The sequence below is a fragment of the Salmo trutta genome, chromosome 7 (genome assembly GCF_901001165.1).
Source record: "Salmo trutta chromosome 7, fSalTru1.1, whole genome shotgun sequence".
NCBI lineage: Eukaryota > Metazoa > Chordata > Actinopteri > Salmoniformes > Salmonidae > Salmo > Salmo trutta.
Genome location: NC_042963.1, coordinates 55,671,609 through 55,680,790, shown reverse-complemented (window position 1 = coordinate 55,680,790; position 9,182 = coordinate 55,671,609). Strand labels below are relative to the sequence as shown.

The window sequence follows — 9,182 nt, the reverse complement described above, 5'->3', positions numbered from 1 at the left end:
GGTCTGTGCTGTCATGTGTATGCTCCCATTATTCATGTCTGTCCAATCATTGCTACTGCCTATTTAGTGACAAGCCAAAAAGCCCCCCCCCCCCAAAAAAATACTGTCAATTATACAAGTACAGAATATCTAAAATTATGAAAAATAAAAACGAATATCTTACTTAATTTCACTGAATATAAGGGGATGTTATTGATCGAGTTATTTTAGTGATTGGTCACTAAAATAGACTATTGTGGGGTACGGCCTCAGCAGTCAATTATATTGGTGTACCCGATCTACGCGGAACAAAAATATAAACGCAACATGTAAAGTGTTGGTCCCATGTTTCATGAGCTGAAATAAAACATCCCAGAAATCCTCCATAAGCACAAAAAGCTTATTTCTCTCAAATTTTGTGCGCACATTTATTTGCCTCCCTGTTAGTGAGCATTTCTCCTTTGCCAAGAGAATACATTCACCTGACAGGTGTGGCATATTAAGAAGCTGATTAATAAAACAGCGTGATCATTGCACAGGTGCACCTTGTGCTGGGGACAGTAGATGGCTACCAGTAGTGTAAAGTACTTAAGTAAAAATACTTGAAAGTACTACTTACTGTACTTTACTTTACTATTTATATTTTTGACAACGTTTACTTTTACTCCACTATATTCCTACAGAAAATAATGTACTTTTTACTACATGCATTTTCCCTGACACCCAAAAGTACATTTTGAATGCATAGCAGGACAGGAAAATGGTGTAATTCACACATTTATCAAGAGAACATCCGTGGTCCTCTCTACTGCCTCTGATCTGGCAGACTCAATAAACACAAATGCTTTGTTTGTAAATTAAGTCTGAGTGTTGAACTGTGCCCCTGGCTATCCGTACATTAAAAAACAAGAAAATGATGTCGTCTTGTTTGCTTAATATAAGGAATTAAAAATGATTTATACTTTTACTTTTTGTTGGCATGTGGACTAATATGTTGTTGAGTTGTGTTCTTACACTGGTACAGTCATGCCATATGAGAGATGTATGACTGCGCATGTGCGAAAATAAATAAAGTGCATTTTCCCCCGTTCTGGTTAAGACACCAATGATGAACATGTGTGTTTATTCCTCCGTTAAGTAAACCGGTATTCCTGTCCTGAAGATGTCAGCACCAACAGGTTATGGGCCCAGGAGGGAACATGGAAGCCGATGGAATAGATTATATTTCGACGGAGATGAAAAAAAGTACGAGTTATGGGAGACAAAGTTTTTGGGGCACTTGCGTTTGCTTGGGCTAAAGGCCGCCATATTGAGCGTGGATGAAGATGAAGAAGACAGAGAGAAAAATGAAGAAGCCTACGCCGAATTGATACAGGTTTTGGATGATAAAAGCCTTTCCCTGATAATGAGAGAAGCAGCAGATGATGGGAGAAAAGCGTTGAAGATATTGAGGGAACATTATGCAGGTAAAGGGAAGCCACGTGTGATTAGCCTCTACACTGAACTAACTTCTCTTCAGAAAGCCGCTGACGAAAGTGTTACGGACTATATCATTCGTGCTGAGACGGCTATTACAGCAATGAGAAATGCTGAAGAGACTTTAAGTGACGGGCTGTTGATTGCAATGATTCTGAAAGGTTTGCCCGAATCATTTAAGCCGTTTGCCATCCACATAACGCAGAGTGACGAGCCGACAACTTTTGGCGAGTTCAAAACCAAGTTGAGGAGCTATGAAAGCACCGAGAAGTTTAGCGCCATTTCCACTGACGACAACGTGATGAAGGCAAGTAACATTAAAGTTAGCTGGCCAAGAGGGAGAGATAAAGGGACCGAGATAACCTGCTTCAACTGTGGCCAGAAAGGGCACAAGGCCCGGGAATGTACCGTTACTGGAGAGCGCAAAGAACGGAGAAAGTGGTGTAGTTTTTGCAAAAGCTCCACTCATACTGACGCAAATTGCAGACGAAAAAGAAGAGACAATGTGAAACAAGCAACAGATGCTGAAAGCCACTCATTTGCATTCAGAATAAGTGACTGTCAGGTTAGTGGACTGAAACAGAAAGGGCTGATGGTTGATACGGGAGCAACGTCACATATAGTCACGGACATCGGGAAGTTTAAGGAGTTTGACGAGACTTTCAAACCGGAAAAACATTCCGTGGAGCTGGCTGACGGAACAAGAACGAATGGTGTCGCGGAGAGGAGAGGTGCAGCGGAGGTTTACCTGAGAGACAACACGGGTCGTCGGGTAAAAACAACGCTGTTGAAGGCGCTGTACGTGCCGTCGTTTCCACAGGACATTTTCTCTGTTAAAGCAGCGACAGCCAACGGAGCTTCAGTCAACTTTCGACAGGGGTGTAACAAGCTCATCCACAAGAACGGTACCACTTTTGACATCGAGGAGTACGATAGACTTTACTATCTTAACACTGTAAGTGATGAATATGATGATGGATGTCATGGGTGCTATGATATTCACACATGGCACAAAATTCTTGGACACTGTAATTTTGAGGATGTGTCAAAGTTAGAAAATGTGACAGAGGGAATGAAAATCACAGGTAAAATTGACAAATCTACCCTCAACTGTGAAATCTGCACTCAGGGAAAATTTGTTCAGAGCAGAAACAGAGAGCCTGATGAAAAAGCAAAAGCGGCTCTTGAGCTTGTGCACACTGATTTGGCTGGCCCTATTGAGCCAGAGGCGAAAGATGGGTTCAGATATACTCTAGCATTTACGGATGATTATTCAGGGGCAGTTTTTGTGTATTTCCTAAAAGCAAAGAGTGATACTGTAAAAGCTACTGAGAAGTTTATTGCTGATGTGGCCCCTTATGGGAAAATAAAGTGTGTCAGGTCAGATAATGGCACAGAATTCACAGCCAAAGAGTTCCAGTCACTGCTCAGTAAGAACGCCATAAGACATGAAACTTCAGCCCCTTACTCACCCCATCAAAATGGGACGGCTGAGAGAAATTGGAGAACATTGTTCGAAATGGCAAGATGCATGCTACTTGAAAGCAACCTACCAAAGAACTTGTGGACATATGCTGTAATGACTGCTGCAGTAATTCGCAATAGGTGTTACAATAAGCGTGTAGGACAGACTCCACACTACATGTTTACTGGGAGAAAGCCTGATCTTTCAAAGATGAAAGAATTTGGATCTGTTTGCTATGCATATAGACAGAACAAGAAAAAGTTAGACTCAAGATGTGAAAAGGGTATTTTTGTCGGGTATGATAAAAATAGTCCAGCATACCTAGTCTACTACCCAGACACTGGGAAAGTTCTTAAAAACAGATTAGTCAAGTGTGTTACAAAAGGTGTAGTCGAACACCAAACTCAGACAGATTTGGAAATCAGTGATGATCTTCATGGGGAGAGATTTGAAAACCCCATGCCGAAAGCCAAGATGGCAGATCAAAACTCAAAAGAGACACAAGATGTGCAAATTGAGACATCAGATGGTCAGAGTCCACGCTATCCAGACAGAGCGAGGAAGAAACCCCAGTACTTAAAAGACTATGAGTGTAAAGTGAAATGTGATGACCAGATACCACCTAGTGTTGACTACTGCTACAGAGTAATGTGCAATGCACCACAAACCTTCAAAGAAGCAATGATTTCACCAAAATCAGAGATTTGGGCTACTGCTATGAAGGAGGAGATGGATTCCCTTAGGGAAAATGATACATTCACATTAACCACACTGCCAGAGGGTAAAAATGCAGTGGGGGGCAGGTGGGTCTATGCGGTCAAAAACAATTCAGATGAGACTGAGACATACAAGGCAAGATATGTTGCAAAGGGGTATAGTCAAGTGGCAGGAATAGACTATAAGGAGACTTTTTCTCCAACTGCAAATATGACATCAGTACGCTGTTTGATGCAGCTAGCAGCTCAGTATGACTTAGAGTTACATCAGATGGATGTCAAAACAGCATATCTACATGCTCCTATTGACTGTGAAGTGTACATGGAGCAACCAGAGGGTTTTGAAGTCAGGTCAGATACAGGTGAGCAACTAGTCTGCAAACTGAACAAGTCACTGTACTGCCTGAAACAGTCAGGAAGGAACTGGAACAAAATGTTGCATGATCACCTTAGTGAAAATGGTTTTACACAGAACCCAGCTGATCACTGTGTTTATAACAAACAAACTGCAACAGAAAGGATCATTTTGATAATTTGGGTCGATGATCTAATTATCGCTGCTAGTGATAGTGACTCACTCACAAGTGTAAAAGAAATGTTACGTGAAAAATTTAAGATGAAAGATCTTGGGAGGCTTGGACATTTCCTAGGCATTGATTTTACACAAAGTGAAGGGAAAATAAAGATGAACCATACAAGGTCAACACCATGTGAACAAAAAAACTAAACTCAGTGATGGTAAAATAAGTATTGAATATTGTCCAACGGCAGACATGGCTGCAGATGTTTTGACTAAACCTGTAACGAAGTTCAAAAATGAAAAATTCTTGGGTTACATGTTTGGAGTATAAACTGACATTTGTGAGATGAATAACTGTAAGCTAAATGTGTTGATAAAGTTAGGTTGAATACGACTTGTACAGTATAAGAGCAAGTGGGGGTGTTGGCATGTGGACTAATATGTTGTTGAGTTGTGTTCTTACACTGGTACAGTCATGCCATATGAGAGATGTATGACTGCGCATGTGCGAAAATAAATAAAGTGCATTTTCCCCCGTTCTGGTTAAGACACCAATGATGAACATGTGTGTTTATTCCTCCGTTAAGTAAACCGGTATTCCTGTCCTGAAGATGTCAGCACCAACACTTTTAATACCTAAGTATATTTAAAACCAAATACTCTTAGACTTTTACTCAAGTAGTATTTTACTGGGCGATTTTTCACTTTTACTTGAGTCATTTTCTTTTAAGGTATCTTTACTTTTACTCAAGTATTAAAATTGGGTACTTTTTCCACCACTGATAGCCACTGTAAAATGTGCAGTTTTGTGACACAACACAATGCCACAGATGTCTCAAGTTTTGAGGGAGCGTGTAATTGGCATGCTGACTGCAGGAATGTCCACCAAAGCTGTTGCCAGATAATCTTATGTTAATTTCTCTACCATAAGCCGCTTCCAACGTCATTTTAGAGAATTTGGCAGTATGTCCAACCGGCCTAACAACCGCAGGCCACATGTAACCACGCCAGCCCAGGACCTCCACATCTGGCTTCTTCACCTGCAGGATCATCTGAGATCAGCCACCCGGACAGCTGATGAAACTATGGGTTTACTGAACCAAATTATTTCTGCAGAAACGGTTAGAAACCATCTCAGGGAAGTTTATCTGCGTGCTCGTTGTCCTCATCAGGGTCTTGACCTGACTGCAGTTCGGCATTGTAACCAACTTCAGTGGGCAAATGTTCACCTTCGATGGCCTCTGGCAGGCTGGAGAAGTGTGCTCTTCACGGATTAATCCTGGTTTCAACTACCTGCCAACGTCTTCGTTTTTTACTTTGAATAAGCGTAGCAAGAAACAGCCGGCAACATGCCACTGACAACTGACCCGGCCATCACACACCTCCCTGCGCGTCTCTCTCACTCTGCATATTCAAGGAGAGACAGACAACACAGTTGTGCGAGGCGCTGGTGGGGGGCGGCCATGGAGGGAGCATCTAAGTCCCGCCAGGAAATGTTTGTTCCCTTGGTCTGTCGTCGTTCAGCAGTGATAACTCCTTTGAATCTCAGGTGACTCAGGTGCTATTAAGTGTATAATCTGTGACATGTTCGTAGAAATGATTATTACTCTTTATGAAGAAATAAAACATTTGACCAATCGCCTTGAACTGAATGAGGATTCTGTGAGACTATTGGCATCTTTTAAAATGCTTCCTATCAAAACATCCAATAGGATCATAATGGAACCTTCCTGGACTATGATCAATTTCCACCACTGCATCCCTCTACTAGCTTCAACCAGAAAATGGCTGCTCATTGTTCGACTCCAGGTGAGCGTAAATGGACGAGTGTCGGAACCAGAAAAAAATAGAAGAATTCTCGGCGCGCCTGCCTAAAGCAGAATCCAGATCCATTGGATGTAGTGATCACAATATAGAAGCCATATCTAGGAAAACCAAAGTTCCAAAGGCTGGGCCTAATATAGTGTATAAGAGGTCATACAATAAGTTTTATAGTGATTCCTATGTTGTTGATGTAAACAATATTTGCTGGTCCGTGATGTGTAATGAGGAGCAACCAGATGCTGCACTTGACACATTTATTAAATTGCTTATTCCAGTTACTAACAAGCACGGACCACTTAAGAAAATGACTGTAGGAACTGTTAAATCCCCATGGATTGATGAGGAATTTAAAAATTGTATGGTTGAGAGAGATGAGGCAAAAGAAATGGCAAATAGGTCTGGCTGCACAACCGATTGGCAAACGCACTGCCAATTGAGAAATCATGTGACTAAACTGAATAAAAAAAAATAAAAAAACTACACTATGAAACAAAGATAAATGACATAAAGAATGATATTAAAAAGCTTTGGAACACCTTAAATGAAATTTTGGGCAAAAAGGCAAACTCAGTTCCATCATTTGTTGAATCAGATGCTCATTCATCACAAAACCCACTGATATTGCCAACGACTTTAATGATTTTTTCATTGGCGAGATCAGCAAATTTAGGGATGACATGCCAGCAACAAACACGGACACTACACATCCAAGTAGATCTGACCAAATTATGAAAGAAAAGCATTGTAATTTTGAATTCTGTAAGGTAAATGTGGAAGAGGTGAAAATATTATTGTTGTCTAACTAAAAGCATTGTATTTGGGAAAAATATTTCACTAAACCTCAACTAAATCTTGTAATGAATAATGTGAAAATTAAGCAAGTTGAGGAGACTAAACTTCTTGGAGTAACCCTGGATTGTAAACTGTCATGGTCAAAACATATTGATACAACAATAGCTAAGATGGAGAGAAATCTGTCCATAATAAAGCGCTGCTCTGCCTTGTTAACAACACTATCAACAAGGCAGGTCCTACAGGCCCTAGTTTCTACCTTCTTAACAACACTCTCAACAAGGCAGGTCCTACAGGCCCTAGTTTCTACCTTCTTAACAACACTATCAACAAGGCAGGTCCTACAGGCTCTAGTTTCTACCTTCTTAACAACACTATTAACAAGGCAGGTCCTACAGGCCCTAGTTTTGTCACACCTGGACTACTGTTCAGTCGTGTGGTCAGGTGCCACAAAGAGGGACTTAGGAAAATTGCAATTGGTTCAGAACAGGGCAGCACGGCTGGCCCTTGGATGTACACAGAGAGCTAATATTAATAATATGCATGTCAATCTCTCCTGGCTCAAAGTGGAGGAGAGATTGACTTCATCACTACTTGTATTTATGAGAGGTATTGACATGTTGAATGCACCGAGCTGTCTGTCTAAACTACTGGCACACAGCTCAGACACCCCATACATACCCCACAAGACATGCCACCAGAGGTCTGTCTAAACTACTGGCACACAGCTCAGAAACCCATGCATACCCCACAAGACATGCCACCAGAGGTCTCTTCAGAGTCCCCAAAGACAGAATAGACTTTGGGAAGCTCACAGTACTACATGGAACTCTATTTCACATCAAGTAACTGATGCAAGCAGTAAAATTAGATTAAAACAGATTCAAAAACACCTTATGGAACAGTACAATAATAAATGCAATACAAATACCAGGCAGATGACAACGAACACAATTGCATTTTATCAATGGCAATTTGAATGCGGACAGATACAGTGACGAGATCCTGAGGCCCACTGTCGTTCGATTCATCCGTCGCCATCGTGTTTCAGTATGATGTTCGGCCCCAAGTCGCAAGGATCTGTACACAATTCCTGGAAGCTGAAAATGTCCCAGTTCTTCCATGGCCTGCATACTCACCAGACATGTCACCCGTTTGAGCATGTTTGGGATGCTCTGGATCGACAGTGTTCCAGTTCCTGCCAATATCCATCAACTTTGCACAGCCACGGAAGGAGTGGGACATTCCACAATCAACAGCCTGATCAACACTACATGAAGGAGATGGTCACAGCAGATGCTGCCTGGTTTTAGGATTGAAGGCCCTACCTTTCTATTAAAAGGTATCTGTGACCAACAGATGCATATCTGTATTCCCAGTCATGTGAAATCCATAGATGAGGGCCTTATGCATTTATTTCAATTGACTGATTTCCTTATATAAACTGTAACTCAGTAAAATCTTTGAAATTGTTGCATTTAGCATTTATATTTTTGGTTTGTGTAGTTTTATCATCCATTTTATGGCCAAGTGTCAAACACACATTGAAATTGTACTTTTTTTTTTTACCATTGAATATAGGCAGCCCAGGTAAGATAGCATGCTTTGTAGTTTTTGGGTTCAGTTCATTTAATTTAAATGGTGTGTGTGACCAAAGTGACTCTGGATAAGAGCATTGTGATAAACACATCAATGTATACTGTCAATCCTACCTGGCACATACATGAATGCGTGTGTAACGCATCTCAATTTATGCAGTTCAGTAAAAATCACAAATCTTTATTAATTGTATAAAAATGTATTTATGATCAAGGAAACCATGAAGTAACACTGAGTACAACAGGACAGTCACTGACAACACGGAGTCTTTTTTCTTTCTTTAAAAACGGGCCAGACTGAGTGACTCCTACATAAAAAGAGATTTCACACAAGACTAAAGAACAGCATTGAAAACAAGATTTAAAAGATAAAACAAAATGTTGGCCATTTTGCTGGTGCTACGATTTCAAAATTGTACGGGCATTAACAATTTAGGAGGTGATAACTTGTGTACAAAAATTGACAAGATTTTACATAGGGCTGGATGCTAAAGTCTTTTTTTTAACAAAAAGTGCAGGAGTTCTGAAGCCTTCCTTCCTTCCTTCCTTCCTTCCTTCCTTCCAGAAACAGAGCAGCTAAGGGTCATTTCAACATCTTTCAGGGGTGAAATCTCAAATATACATGATCTAAATTAATATCCAGGCCATCTTTACAGCTTGTTGAAGGGTCTTCAAGTTAAAACACTATAATACATTTACATAACCTTAAAAAACCCATCATGATTTCATAAACATTTCCTCCCAAAGATATATATTTTTTAAAAACCTGTTACAGAGACCACATAACAGCAGTTAAAAATGGGACTAAAAAG

At 40.6% G+C, this 9,182-nt stretch overlaps 1 protein-coding gene across 4 annotated transcripts in view; it reads right to left on the bottom strand.

Annotated features, from left to right (window-relative positions):
- Positions 1 to 8,535: 8,535 nt before the first annotated feature.
- Positions 8,536 to 9,182, bottom strand: part of ctdspl2a (CTD (carboxy-terminal domain, RNA polymerase II, polypeptide A) small phosphatase like 2a) — a 19,835-nt gene continuing 19,188 nt past the window's right edge. For all 4 annotated transcript variants that reach the window (XM_029757430.1, XM_029757429.1, XM_029757432.1 and 1 more), the window contains exon 13: positions 8,536 to 9,182. This exon is cut by the window's right edge and continues 1,103 nt beyond it. The gene's annotated coding sequence lies outside the window, so the exon portion shown is untranslated.